We start from the raw sequence: 16,236 nt of genomic DNA on the forward strand, positions 1-16,236 counted from the left end.
TTATTATAATTTACAAAAACTCTTAGCTAGCAATAATAAACAATTTAATGCCAGGTGTAAGTGTAGCACAGACCACTGACTGTAGCCCGGTATTCAAGCTTCCACTTCCCAACTACTTTTGCAGCTAGGTGTGACCATATGACTGTGTTCCGTCTAATAGTATGTATGTGAAATTGATGCATGCAACTTTATGGTTATCTCCTTTAGGCAAGCTGCCTACCCTGAATTTTCCTTTTTTCTCACTGACTGGAAAATGGTGACCACTGGAACAATTGTCTTGGACCAGAAACAGAAACACAATTGGGATGACAAAGCCAACGCACCAACCAATGTACCTGGTTGACCTTCAGGAGAAAAGGTTCTGCCACTGTGCCCACACCACCTGCCTGACTGACCAGCACAAGAGAGGAGTGAACTTCTATCTCATTTGCACCACTATATCATGAGGTCTTTTTGCTACAGAAGACAAGACTCCCCTAATCAATACAGAGAGGTTGCCATAATAGACCTTCAGAGAAAATGCAGAGCTAGCTGAGTAGAGAATATGTGGGGTGAAATTTTTATTTCGGTATGAAAATCCTACTGTCTATGTTACGTGATGCTGAAGCAGTTAGTTAAAATCCTACCTATAGTGTCTGGGAATTCGAATGATATTGCCCCAAAGATGACAATGTTTTAGGAGAATTCTTTGTTTAGAGTGAGAATTTTAAAATGTGATACCTACTCTTTGTGATAATCAATGAAGTACAACATAAAAGAGGAAAACAGTCCAGAGTTCCCATCTGGATGCAGATAGAGAAAATATGTTTAATGAACTGAAATTGCTGAAGCCTAAATCAAGAAATGAATAGATGTCTTGCCAAACTGAATTATGCACCTCACTCCTTGATGTGTATATTACTGATGTTCTATTATGGAACTGCAACATCCTGACCATTGGTATGGGATCTGGGAAGAGTGAGAAAACTGAGGAAACCTATCCTCTGTGCTGTCTCTACTCTTTCTACAAACGTATCGCAATGCCTCTAATTATAAAGTTTAGTACAGGATTATGGGGAGAAAGAGGCCCAGAGAAGACTAGAGATGAAGTGCTTGCAGATACCCTTCCTCTGCCTGGAAGGGTATCTGCAAGCCCTTTTTAACTAGTTCCTGATTCACTGATACTCAGGTACTCGGAAAGCGTAGAGTGTCTTAACACAAAAACTCCATCAATATCACTCATCTGGGTATTACTAAATTTGGCATGACAAAAAAGTTATGAGGATATAGTGAATGCAATCATGCTAAATGAAATTGGCAAGCAGTCCACTAAAATTTTATAGGATTATGTGATGATTAATTTCTTATGCCAACTTGGCTAGGCTGTGGTGCCCAGTTGTTTGGTCAGACACCAAACTAGATGCTGCTATGAAGGTATTTTTTTAGATGTGATTAGTATTTAAACTGGTAAACTTTAGTAAAGCAGAGTGCCTCCATAATGTAGGTGGACCTCATCTAATCAGTTGAAGGCCTTAAGGGAAAAGACAGGTTTCCCATAGAAGAAGCAATTCTGCCTCAAGATTGCAACATAGGAACCCTGCCTGAGTTTCCCATCTGCTGGTTGGCTCTGCAGATTTCAGACTCCAAGACTCAACATCAACTCATGAAGACTCAAGATTGATACACACACACACACACACACACACACACACACACACACACACACACGCTGTTTTTCTGGAGAACTTTTTTGACTAATACAAATTGTATTGCTAGGGGAAAATGCAATCCTGGCCAACTGTGGCAAAAAAAGTAAAAATAAATACAAATAAAACAGTATACTACTAATAATTACCCCCTTTTTCCCTGATCTCAGGAAATTCTGTATGCTTATTCTTTCACAACAGTAAATTGTCCAAACAAGATAAAACTGATTCCTCTTCTTTCCCTAGAAATTCACCCGTCCTAAATCTCTTCCCCCTAGGCTCTCAACCTTGGGAAGTGGCATTTACTTCATCTTAGAGTCAAATCCATGCTAAGGAGAGAACAGGCTGATATCTAGAAATCCTGCTCTTTCCCCAAACTATCTGAAGATAGTGACTTCTGCTTTTGCTGTATGATGTAAAGTGGCTAAAACTGTCACCTCTGAACCACAGTTAAAAATAGGAGGAAATCATTTAGTCAGGAGGGGCCTGGCAGCACCTAAAAAAATCACACCACAGAGGCCACTTCCTTTTCTGCATATATGTAGAATATCATAATTGCTAGACTCACATCCAGCAAACACTCTAAGCTCAAGGATTACAGGCAATTCTGAGAAGCAGAGTATTTCCAACCAAGTACCAAGACTGCAAAGTCAAAAATGAAGTTTCGATTTGTTAAGGGATGCAGGAGCTATAATCAATCAGGTCTCAAGTAGTTTCAGTTTCAGAAATACTTGCAGGATATCAAGTTATTTTGGATTCATTTAGGTCCACACACGAATGGACCTGAATTCCTCAGTAACATTGTCTCAGAAATACCCATGACACCCACTAAAACAAGATAATTCTAGAGCAGGCAAAACTTCTCAGGTTGCTTACAAATTGAAATACCATAATTTCTGTGACAGTTGAAATAGTAATATTTTAAGACTCAAGTATGGTACATGATAAAAATTGGTCATCATCAATTTCTTTACATTTTCAAATTCAAAGTAGGATATGGAGAAAGAAAATTTAAAATCACAGACAAAGGTAAAACACTGACAGGAAATGAAAAAATTTGAATTCTGTTTGTAGCAACTATGAAGGACAAGAAATTAAGTGGAAAAACCTACCAGTGTAGTATACCTAATACAGCTGAATAGCATTTTTAGAAATCACTTCAATACCTGTCTGAGCAAGAGAAGACAATCAAGAAATTCCTCAACGACCAGAAACACAAAAACCTGCAAATCTAGATGTAAAACCCAGAGCAGGAGTTTGCCCAGGACTGTTTGCCATCCCTGACAAACGAGCAGTCAAAATTTAAAAGGCTCACAGTTGCGGCAAGAGAGACAAAGGTCCGGGACCTAAGTTGATCAAAGAAAATCCACCAAAGCCAGAACCCCTGAAGAAAGGACATTATGGTCAGTGCCTGAAAGAAACTGCTCTGCTTGTAGAGCCTGTGGAGACACTTGCATGCTGCAGCTTTACCTCTGAGTGGTGAAATTTAATGGTCTTCCCTTCCTAACCACAAGCCTCAGTCTCAGGGGTCTAAAGCAAGAATTCAGGCTCTATCTATGGTCCAAAATACCCATGTCTGGAAATGTCGATTAAAGTGATCCAGGGTTGGTAGTAAACACAGGTTCCTGACAAAAGCAAACAAAAGTCTTACATAGACAAACTCACTTTAACACACCTCAAAGAAGTCTCACAGTTAATGCTTCAAGATTAACTCACAGTGAAAAGTCACCAAACACTAAAGGATCAAACAACTATAAATGAGAGTTAAGATATAAATCAAGAAACTGCCAAACAAGACTCTCAAAGATGGTTAATCTTATAATGATCAGAAGAAGCCTATAAAATGAGTTTACTTGTTACTGTTAAATAAATAAAAGAGACCATTATCAACTACAACTGAGGAAGAAGAAATTATGGGAGCTGATTGGAGAGATTTGAGGAAAGAATAAAATTAAATTGTTGGAAATGAAGAAATGTAATAACTAGAATTAAGAACTCAAAGTTTAGATTAAACAACAGATTAGACAAAGTGAAGAGAAATTTTGTGAATTCTGAGACATATATGGATAAAATATTCAAAATGGAGCACAAAGAGTCAAAAGAATGGAAAATATAAAAGTTAAGAGACATGGAAATAGAAAGATTCCAACATGTCTGCTAATTGGAGTTCCAGAGATGAATGAGAGAAAAGATGCAGAAGAAATATTTGAAACAATAATGGCTGAGATCTTTCCTGATATGATGAAAGATACTAAATCCTCATATTTAAGAACCTCAGTAAGTCCCAATGAGAATGAATGGAAAGAAATCCATACTTAGACATATCAGTGAAAGTGTAGGACAGTCCTGGCTGAAACTTCAGGTGAACTCACCATGACCCACTGGGTACTAGACCCCATATCCTTTTGCTGACTCCTCCAGCAATTCTTCCCTCTCTCTTCTGCACAATCACTTGTTTCTCTTCTACTGGACATTCACATCAGCATATAGCATGTTCTTCTTTCTTCCAAATATTTCTAAAAAGTTTTTTTCACCCTTATTTGCATGGTTAGCTACCACAATATTTCCCTGTTCCCTTTGCAGGAAGGGTCCTTGAAATAACTACTATTCAAGGCCTATTTCCATTTCTCTCAATTATCTTTTCCAACTATCCAATCAGGTTTGTGCCTCACCACCAAAGTGCTTACTTCAAGGTTACATGGCTAAATCCAGCACTAAATTCCCAATTTCCATTATACTCTACTATCAGTAGCATTTGACAAAAACAATCACTACTCTTTAATATATTTTCTTGACTTGCCACACCACACATTTGACTTGCCAGTACCTCTTTTGGTTTTCCTTCCATCACATGGATCAGATCTTGCAAGATCATCAACTGAGAGTAAAGCTGGAGGAGGGAGCGTTGGAGGAGAGAAGAGAAGACCCCCCCCAAAAAAAGGCTTTCAATAATATTTTCAGAATGAGGATGAAATAAAGACATTTTTAAGATAAATAAAAATTGAAAGAGTTTTTTACCAACATACCCTCACTAAAGGAATTAGGAAGAAAATGATCTGAGAAGGAAGGTCTGAGGGGCTAAAATGAATGGTGAGCACAGAAGTAGTTAAAAAAGCAGTCAAATCTAAATAAGCATCTAAATAAATCAATAACAATATCTAATTTTGAGGATTACAAATAATCAATGTTTAACTATTATATTGTGTAAGAATAACACACAAGTAAGGAGAGGGTATGACTGGTGTATGTATGTATATACAAGTTCAAGCACCATCATTTCTCAAGTTGCAGTGATGAACAGAGGCTTTTTGAGTTATTTCTAAATAATAATACATTTGCTGTTATATTTGGTGATATCTTCAAATTTCAGCAGAAAAATTCACACTTTTCTCTCATTCTCCCGATTCCCACATTCTACATCCAGCTAAACAAAACAAAAATTCATACAACTTTTCAGCCTTGGGACAATAAAGAACTGGAAAAAAGACATTAAGAGGTACTGAACTCAGCAGTTCACCACTAACTCCTCAAGTATTTTGCATTGCCTCTAAGTAATGGGGCATCCATACTGTAATTCCTTTACAATAGCCAATGTGCAACCAGATGGAAATCAGACTAACCCAAAAAACTTCCTCCTCCCTATCTGGATTCACCACCTAGTAAATTAATTCTGGGCTTTAGATGTTAGTTTCTGTTGACTTTTAAAATCCAAATAATTTCACATTCCAAAAGACGAAACATTTTTCACACAATCTAAAATTTCCTTTTTGTTATACCTTGTTTACTTTTACAGTTTACTACTAATCTCTGTCTCTTACTTAAATTTTTTTAATGTTAATAGAAGACCTTACTTCAGTTAAAGCTCTCTTCTTTGGGCAGTGGAATTATGACTTCCCAATTACCAACTTCTACTTTCAAGATTTTCAATGATATGCATGAATTATTTTTATAATAAGAAGAATTAAATCTGTTTTTAAATTAGAAGTCAGGGAATAAATTGTATTATATCTTCTGGGACCTCTATTACAATATTGAATACAATGATTATGGGCTTCCTTGTCTTTAAATTTTATTGTGGAGTCACTAGAACTATGATTAAATGGCCTTAAAGAAAAAAAAAAATCCACAGCTCACCCTCCTGCTCAAAAACTAAACCACCACAGTCACATGGTGATATGCAAATGGTTAAGGATATTAAAACAATAACAATAACAACAACAAAAACTACCCTGGCATCTACATGTTTAAAGAATATGTTTGCATTTTTATTGCTGTCACATTTCTTTCTTGCAGAGTGTATAGTTAGGGGAATACTATTTTACTAGTGTGTTAACTGGAAGTGAAACTAACATTTAAAAATTCGTGAGAAGAGTTTTTGTGTTCTTATATTAGCATTCAGAGGTAGAGTAAGGGTGATTGGAAGACATGTGAGTTTGATTCAAACTCAAATTATATTTGTTCATATAGAAATAAAGCCCTTGTGATGTATGGTTTTGTCTTGGCTCAAAGCTTAATTTGATAAACATTAATTTTGGTATGCATCTCTTTTAAGGGAGTATAATAAATAGTATAAAACCAACATTTGAGGTTTTAAAATTGTAACTTCTAAACATAATTTTATTCACACTACAATATTTTCATTGATTTCCTTTGAAAATAAAGCAGTAGATTTTTAGCAAGTTGTGTGTAGCATATACTCCATCATTAGCACATGAAAATGAATAAATGTGTGACAAAGTCTGAATCTCTTTTGAAAGATTGATTGATTAATCTCAGTTAAATTCAAAATAGATTTTTTCTAACATTAATCTGAACACAGAACATTTTCATTTGATATTAGCTTTTGAAATTTTTACTCTCCAGTTGAATTTTTCTCCTTATCTTAACAGGGTTTGTTTTTTTTCAACAAGAATGAAAACTTGTTACAATGGAATTTTCTTTTATTCAGCAAGACAAATGTACTTAACTCTTTATATCATTATACAAATTTTCATAATTGGAAGATTTGCATTTTTGATGGATGAAATAGTGAATGAACATCTGTAGTGTAAGATAACATAAAGTCATCAATTTAATTGGTTCATAAGATAATAAAAAAATCTGAATTGATTTGTTTCACTGGATTTTAACATTTTTTTCACTGAGATATCCATTCTAATTCAGTAAGCACCTTGGACTTCAGCAAAGATTAAATTCCTGGAAAAATTTTTAATTATTTCCCAATGTAGGAAATAGGATAATTTAAACATAAATGTAGATCTCTCTGGTCATTTTATCAAAGTATTAAAACCTTTTGAAGTGACGGTGCAGAGTAATACTCAGATCTCTGTAAGTATACCTGGATTAAACTTTGAATTTAAAAAGTAGCATTTAAGAGCAATGTGCTCATCAGCTTTAGTTTGGGAAAAATGTCAAGAACTTCCATTGCTAGTCAAGAAAGAGGAACAAGGACCAGATTTATGCTTGTATCTTAAACAACTAAAAAGTCTAACAAAATATATGAAACAATGATATTCAGACATTGAACAACTGGCAGCAGAGAGCAGTGGTCCCTGAGAGAAGGAAAATAAACTACTTAAACTCTATGATTGCTTCAGCTTACTTCCTGGAGAGAGTTTCCAAACCACACCACAGGGAGAGAGAATCCAAGCAGAGCCCAGAGTTCTCTCTGAATTGAGGAGACAAAGACAAGAATCTGGGGAGGCAAAGGCAATTAGGATTTGCAGGGCAGAGTACCACAACAGAGAGAGTTACAAAGAGAGGTAGCTCCTGAGATCCACAGAGGGTTCCCCTACAGACTTCAGCTGAGTACTGATCAGAACACGTGCATAAGCAAACTACCTTTTGGCTGGGCAACAAATTACCGGAAAGAAGTAGTAGGAATAATTTCTAGAGATCACACAAAGCTGGGAATGGTTTATGTTCCCAAGAGCCAGGGGGTAGAAAATACACAGGGTGTACCTCAAGAAGAGTACTCAGAAAGGTACTGCCTTACTAAGGCAGAAAATTAGCCTTAGACTAAAGACTGCTTCGATTCCATTTGGCAAAAATTAAAGCTACTTGTGAAAGAATCAAAATGTTTCCAAGCAAATTAACTTCATCCCAGAGCAAAGCTCAAAAATATTTCTAAAAAGTACTAAAAGTGCTGGGCTTCCCTGGTGGCGCAGTGGTTGAGAGTCTGCCTGCCAATGCAGGGGACATGGGTTCGAGCCCTGGTCTGGGAAGATCCCACATGCCGCGGAGCAACTAGGCCCATGAGCCACAACTACTGAGCCTGCGCGTCTGGAGCTTGTGCTCCGCAACAAGAGAGGCTGTGACAGTGAGAGGCCCGCGCACCATGATGAAGAGTGGCCCCCGCTCGCCGCAACTAGAGAAAGCCCACGCACAGAAAAGAAGACCCAGCAGCCATAAATAAATAAATAAAATTAAAAAAAAAAAAGTACTAAAAGTGCCAATACTCACAATGCTTGGTATCCAATCAAAAATTACCAGACATACAAAGAAGTAGGAAAATATGAAGAACAATATGGAAAACACTAATTCAGTAAAAACTGACCAATGAATGACACAAATGACAGCAACAATAGAAAGCACATTAAAACAACTACTATAACCATACTCCATATTTTCAAGAAGGCAGAGGAAAGAATGAGCCTTTTAAGGAGAGACATGACAGATACTACAAAAGATCTAACTCTAAATTCTAGAAAAGGAAAATATAATGTCGAAAATAAAGTTTACTCTGGATAATACAAATCTTAGCCTGGGAACTGGAGTACATTGCAACCAGGAAACACCAACAGGCTGGACAAATAGCCTTGCTATTCCTTATCCTTTGAGCAAATTAAGCAACAAAGATGATTGTTAATCTGGCTATTTTCTATTTCTTTGATGCTATAGTTGTAGTTACTTATTTTGTGTTTTGCATTCTACCTCTGATCATTCACTTTACCCATAGTGATTAGCAATAGTTAGGCAAAGGACAAAAAAAAGCTCTCTCTTCCGTTACTGGTTAGCAAACCAAATAAAATTTATAATGAAGTAAAAAAAAAACAAAGAAACACTGGATAGGATTAAAAGCAGATTCGATACCACCGAAGAAAAGATCAGTGAACTTAAAGACATAATAGTAGAAACTATTCAAAATTAAACTAACAGAAGAAGTCTGAAAAAATTAAGGGGTTATCAGTGAGCTATGAGACAACTTCAAGCAGGCTAATATACATGTAATTGGAGTCACAGAAGGAAAAGGGAAACAAAAAAGTGTCCCTAGGTTTTGAAAGCTTTTGCATGTGGCCCATCCCTTGAAGCAGAGGATTAGATAAAACCATAAGGAGAGAAGAGTTATCCTGCCCTAGCATAACGGTAAAGAACACAGTGTTCACTAAACATTGTCAGGCAACAGACATTAGGAATATCATCATTTAACTTTAGTTAAGAGTATTGAGCTACAGTGGCCATTCTTCATATGATGCCTGTCTTCCCACTTTTGACAAAAATCTTCCCAGTTGATACATGTACTAGAGTGGCCTCCAAGGTGTGAGGGAGAGATGGATAATGCAGTTAAGACTCAGGCTGAAGAAAACTTTATAAGCTATGAAACTCTGTCACTTATTAAAGCCCTTCCTTTCCTTCCTTGCTCTCATCTCTATCCCCCACTTTCTTCAGATGGAGACTTTACTATCTCTTGGTATATCACAGAGCTCCTATTCACACTGGCACTGGAAGGAGCACATGACTCTCAGTGGAGATCATGACTCTTGAAAGTATAGTGGCAATAATAATATTCATCCATATATTTTTTTTATTTATTCAAAATCTCTTATGGGTCAGGCACTATGAAATGTGTTAGGAATATATTAGTGAATAAGGCAGATACATTCTTGATCCATGGAAATTAGAGACTGCCTGGAAAGATTGGCATTACCCTCATAATAGCATTAATTAACATATACTTTTTAGTATACTAACATTAATTATTTGTCTGAGGTCAATCACTTTCTTCCATGTTCTGTGCCGTATCTACAGGGGGCCAGAGACTCCCAGAAAGTATATTTCCCATATTTCCTTGCTAACTGACTTCCAGTTAAGTTTGGCTGATGAGAGGAATTGATACAATATTGGAAGGTGACAGGAGGGGAAAAGTCATGGGTCTTCCTCTCTATTGGGCATTTATTCCTCTCTCTTTGCCTTGTGGTGGTGTCCATGAAAGTGGCTGTGACCCTTCTGGGGTCCCATCCTTAGCTCTGATTTCCCTAACTCAGCTATAGTAGCCCATGCTAAATTGTCCCCTTTGGCAATTCTAGCACTCTGATAGGCACCCTAAGAAGTCATAAACACACTCCCAATCTGGGTTACCTCACCTTGTTTTTACAGTTCCAAAGTATAGCCCACAAATCTGACATCTTCCATATCATTGTTAATTGACCCCAGTCCAGTACGGAAAGAACCCAGAGTATGAAATCAACTATTTTGCCAATTGTGTAACTAATTTGTTCTATTAATTTCACTTTCCTTGAAAGATCTAGTATGATTTCTGTTTTCCTGACTGATACACGTATCATATTGATAAATGCCAAGTACATAGCCCACTGAATATATGTAATGGGAGATCTAATCTATACTGGGGAATCAGAGGCAGTTTCCTTTAAGAATTAATATTTAAACTAAGAACTAGAGTATGAATAGAAGTTAGCCAGGTGAAGGGACATCAGATGATCAAATATCACATTATTTAAGATATCAAAGAAGGACTATTCTACAAAAGGCACTTCCCTGATATACACTTGACATAGTTCCATGTTGTACTTCTTACTGTGCCATTGAACCTACAACAAGCTTGCCAGAGTCTACCTCAGAGGGCTAACGCAAAGAGTTGTTATGTTCAGTCCTACTTCTAAGATTACAATCAACGCCCAACTAGCAAAATACATTTGAAACATGGGAAAACAAGATATTAAAAACTAGAGAAATATTTTATTTCATGTGGGCTTCCCCATAACTGCACCCATCCTCAGCCTTGAGTCTCTCAAACAGTTTGGCCACAAATAAATGGGTCACATGTATTTTGTAGCTCTCTCTTGTGAGTCTCTAGAATTTCTGCTTGGTTTCTCAAGGGCTTACTTTTACAGTTCCTGAGTGTAGCCCACAAATCTGACATTTTCCATAGTAATGTTAATAGGCCTCAATTTAATGGGAAAAGAATACAGGCTATGAAATCTAGGCAGGTCTCCTATTGGCTCCTTGTTTGTAGCTGGGAAAGATATTTAGGCCTCCATCTCCTCATCTCCAAAATGAAGTTTTTGGACTAAAAGGTCATTAAAATATTTTGTCATATTCACATCCTATGACCAAGTAATTCTGCTACACATACACATTTTAGACCATATGGAAGACTTAGCTTAAGTTGGACTTATTGGCACTCTCTCTTCATCTCTGCTTTTGTGTGTACTAAACTTTATTCTGAAGTATCTGCAATTAAAATTGGTCACTTAGAAAGTAATTTGGGGACTTCCAATCATAGCAAGAGTTTTGATATCATATATTAGGCCTCTAACATGTCTCAGATGATCTTTCCTATACTTTCTCATGTTCTGTTTTTAAATTGTGTCCTTCTTTTATCATATTCCCTAAAATGTCCTATCTCAGAACACCTTCCTTTCACATGCAGAAGATTCACAAGCACATGAAAAGAACTAGCTTAGTGCTGCTTATATTTCTTAAGAAACCTTTCTTTCTCTCTCACTCTCTCCCTCCTTCCCCTGTCTTTTCTCTCTCCATTCTCTTCTTTTTTCTTCCTTGGCTTGCTTTTCCCATTTTCTTCCTTTTTCTCTCATTAACTTCCTTTATGACAGTAGAGAAGATCCTAGATGTTTAGTTCAGAATATATGAGCAAGTAAAATAACATTACAAATTGAATTTTACTTGACAGTATGCATACTATATTCAGTGCATGTGAAATAACATAGTAAGGAAAACATATGCTATAAGTGAAATGGATTAGTTATTACAAATAATATGTGATGACAAAATACATTTAGTAGGGAATGAACAGTGTTGGGGGGGGAAGAGAAACCAGGAAACAGAGGGAAAACAAAAAATGAGATGGTAAGTGTGGAGCTGAGAATGAAGTTCTGAGCTATAAAAATATTTTATGAAGTCCTGTGTTGGCCTTGCTTAAACAATAATGGATAAACAGTTGTTTTTCCTTTCTTTTATGTATGATCTCATACAACTGTAAAAACATAGTACTTATGTCATATTATAACAATGTAAATTTGGTCTTATAGTATTTCACAATTCTTCATTAACATTATTATTTGAAGAGGGCCTTTGCTTAACTGTACTTGCTTCTATTTTTTTTTTTTTTTTTTTTTTTTTTTTTTGCTGTATGTGGGCCTCTCACTGTTGTGGCCTCTCCCGTTGCGGAGCACAGGCTCCGGACGCGCAGGTTCAGCGGCCATGGCTCACGGGCCCAGCCGCTCCGCGGCACGTGGGATCCTCCCAGACCGGGGCACGAACCCGTGTCCCCTGCATCGGCAGGCGGACTCTCAACCACTGCGCCACCAGGGAAGCCCTTGCTTCTATTTTTGATGTTTGCTTATATTAAAAATATGAAGTGACAAAAAGATATAATCAAATATTCTTTAATTTTTTATCTTAACAGATTATAAAATGTGCTAATTTATTTATTATAAAATTTATCATTATAAATACGAATATGAACAATCTGTATTTCATGTCATTCATATATCTAATCCACAGAATTTATTTTAACTGCTTTTATTTTTAAATAACTCATTTCTCTCCATTTAAGGGCTATCTGAACTAGGATTCAATGTGTTAAATGAAATGAACACTAAGTTACAAGTGTATTTACTGCAGTGAATAATGAGAAATAAATATCACCCATTAAATTATGAAATTCAAATCTATTTATGCCTCACTTTAAGGATATATAATTTTCAAAGTTTCAGATTTATAATGCATACTTCTTTATCAAAAATATACCCTATAGAATAACTTTCTTGTCTGGTGCTCTTTCTTTAAATTAGATAGATGATTGAGAGATGATAGATTATATTCCTTACATTACAGATAATAATTATATCAACCAGTTCTTTGTAAACATATATATTGCATAAAATGAGATAAACATACTCATGCCAATTCTCTATAAACTTTAGCAAAATTTGAAACCATTTTTGCACAGCCAAAAGAGAAAACTATTTAGAAATCTCACATATCAGTTACTCAACTCATCATTTCCTTTTTCTTCTATTAAATTCATCACTGAAGCATTATAATCAAATGTTACCAATAATTTTAAAAATAGCACTAAAATTTTATCTATTTCTAATTTATAGAGCAAAATGTAAGTTAAGATCTAAATGTTTTTAATATGTAAACATTTCAAATTAAGTTGAAATTTATAGTTTTGTGCTTTTAAACCCCTAGATATATGTAATTTTATAGTTCTAATTAAATAATTTGGAGGAAAAAATTACCTTTGTAATGTCTCAGGAACATAATCTGTAAGAGTCAGTCTCTCCATTTGCTTTCTATGTACTGTACTGTTGACTCCTACTTCTCTACCTGTTCTACTTCTAAGGGAGGCCAAGCTATATAAAGCATGATTTAGTTCCTCTTTTTGGCATTACATTCATTTCTCATATTCCTGACTATAGTTTTGAAGAGAATGAGTAATATTTAACTAACCATGATTTTAATAATTTGTAATTACAAAGAACAACCCAATTCTTTTCTCCCCCTATCAAATATTTTATTATTTTGTCAACAATGCTCTATATACAAATAAAAGTTAGAAGTGATTAATATAAAAACTGAGAAGTAAGCAGAAATTTCAATGTGTAAAAAGAGGACAATATTGCCACTGTTAGGTGAAGGCTCCTAGGAAAAGATAAATTGTTCCTCTGTCATCATTGTCTGGCTGTAGTTTCTCTGGATTTTACAAGTTGTCTTCTGGAAAAGTTAACAAATAAACTCACATAGGAAACACTGGGTTTGCTTCAGTCAAAGATTTGGAAGTACAAGTGAGTTATGTTTCCAGAAAAAAAAAGAAAGAAAAGAAAAATAACATACATACATCTGTGTATCTGTATGAGTATTTGTCAATGGGTGGGTGTGGTAATCATTTAATGTTCACCATTTTCATTCATATTCCATTCTCCTATACTTCTGACTCACTTGAAGTTAGGAGTGACCATGGAACTAACTTTTGGCCAGTGAAATAAGAGGGTTTGAAACATTTCTTGCTGGTGCTTGGCTCTACAGCCCTCCTTTCTGGCTGCCTTGGTGATCATGGAAGCAAGTGTCCAAAGAGCTTCCATCAACCCATGGCCCCTGGGTTTGACTCTGGTAGACAAAACCCTCCTATCACCTACATTGGGCTTGTAACACAAATGAAAAATAAACTATTTTATTAACTACTGATATCTGGAAGTTATGTGTCTAACCTAACCAATTTTTTTTTTTTTTTTTTTTTTTGTGGCACTCGGGTCTCTCACTGTTGTGGCCTCTCCCGTTGCAGAGCACAGACTCCGGACGCGCAGGCTCAGCGGCCATGGCTCACGGGCCCAGCCGCTCCGTGGCATGTGGGATCCTCCTGGACCGGGGCACGAACCCCTGTCCCCTGCATCGGCAGGCGGACTCTCAACCACTGCACCACCAGGGAAGCCCTAACCTAACCAATTTTAACTGGCTCAGGGGATGAAATTATAATTACTCTATTTTCAAAAGTAGTGTACCTTTAAATACTTGTGTCTATAAGAACAAGCCTCCACTCCCTCCTGTGAGCTATCTTGCCTCTACAATGAATGTGCAGACTAATCATATGGAAAGAGGACAACGCCTGGAGATTTGGATAGTTGTCCAAAGTAATGCAAACTAATTAGTAGCAAAGCTTGAACCTCTCACTAACTTGTTGCATTACTTTGGACAAGTCATTTAAGCTCTCTAAACTTAAGTTTTCCATTTGTAAAATGGGTACAATAATAGCTTCTGTGTTTATATAACAAAGTTGAGTAACAAATAAAATAATATACAAGTTTTATGTGTTGCCCTTACTAAAGGATAGAAATATATTCTATTCTTCTCTAAATGCCCTATCACCAAGTAAAATATTTTATATCACAATGGATACTAAATAAATATTAGTAATTAAAGGCAAATTCTACTCCAACAATTATTTAAGCCTTTAATCAATGTCTAATGCTGATTTATAGACTAATTGAGAACATCTCTTTCAGGTAATACTTTTCACTAGCCAAGTGTTTAATTATTTTAATGTGTTCAATACTTATTAATTATTTACCATGTCAGGTATTGTTCTATGCATTGGAGGAGTGGATAATTAAGCAAATTAGGCAAATTTTCTGCTGCGATGGAGGAAAACAGACAGTGACAAGCAGAGGCTGTATGTGGGAAAAGAAGGAGGCAAGGGTGATTTTGATAAATGTTCAGGAAAAACCTCCTTGTTAAGCTGACACTTGACAGAGAATTCAATGAAGGACTGTGAACCATGTGGATACTGGAGGGAACAGTTTTCCAGGCAGTGGGTGCAGCACATGCAAGGGCCCTGAGGCAGGAATGTTCTTAGTGTATTTGAAGAACAGCATGAAAGCCATTTAGATTGAGGCACCTTGAGAAGAGGATGAATACAAAGGATGCGATCAAAGACATGGAGGAGGAACCAAGTCTCTTGTAGGCAGTGATGAAGGCAATGAAAATTTTCTGAATGAGATAGAAAGCACTGGAAAGTTTTAAGCAGAGTAGAACATGATTTGGCTTACATTTTCAAAGGATCATCAAGGCTGCTTCGTGGAGAATGGATTGTAGGAGGCCAACTATGGAAGGAGGAAGATAAGTTGGATGGTTATTAAAATAGTCCAGGTGAGACAACTGGCTCCAAGTAGTTTGATACATATATATATAATTTATATATTAATATAAATTCATATATTAATATAAATTCATATAAATATATTTATAGATTATATAATATATACATGGATCAGATTTCCTTTCTGAAGCCATTCTCAGAGCTAGTCAAACGAGAGAGCCAAGGAATGTGTTGATATGCAGGGTTATATGTGTGTCAGGAATAGCCTCTTGACATGGTGAAGGAAGAAAGAAGGGCTTTGCTTTAAGAGACGCACAAGAGATTTCTGTATCAAAATAGTATGGTACTGGCACAAAAACAGAAATATAGATCAACGGAACAGGATAGAAAGTCCAGAGATAAACCCACACACCTATGATCACCTAATCTATGACAAAGGAGGCAAGAATATACAGTGGAGAAAAGACAATCTCTTCAATAAGTGGTGCTGGGAAAACTGGACAGCTACATAGAAACTAATGAAATTGGAACACTCCCTAACACCATACACAAAAATAAACTCAAAATGGATTAAAGACCTAAATGTAAGGCCAGATACTATAAAACTCTTAGAGGAAAACATAGGCAGAACATTCTTTGACATAAATCACAGCAAGATCTTTTTCAGTCCACCTCCTAGAGTAATGAAAA

At 36.1% G+C, this 16,236-nt stretch overlaps 1 protein-coding gene across 6 annotated transcripts in view; it reads right to left on the bottom strand.

The window, feature by feature from the left end:
• Positions 1–16,236, bottom strand: part of TFEC (transcription factor EC) — a 667,358-nt gene that overhangs the window by 187,077 nt on the left and 464,045 nt on the right. For 5 of the 6 annotated variants that reach the window (XM_079931385.1, XM_079931390.1, XM_079931383.1 and 2 more), the window contains one exon: positions 15,497–15,550. The exons of the other annotated variant lie outside the window; for it this stretch is intronic. The gene's annotated coding sequence lies outside the window, so the exon portion shown is untranslated. The remainder of the gene's footprint in view (positions 1–15,496; positions 15,551–16,236) is intronic. 6 annotated transcript variants of the gene reach the window in all.

Source organism: Stenella coeruleoalba, assembly GCF_951394435.1.
Source record: "Stenella coeruleoalba genome assembly, chromosome: 9".
Taxonomy (NCBI): Eukaryota; Metazoa; Chordata; class Mammalia; order Artiodactyla; family Delphinidae; genus Stenella; species Stenella coeruleoalba.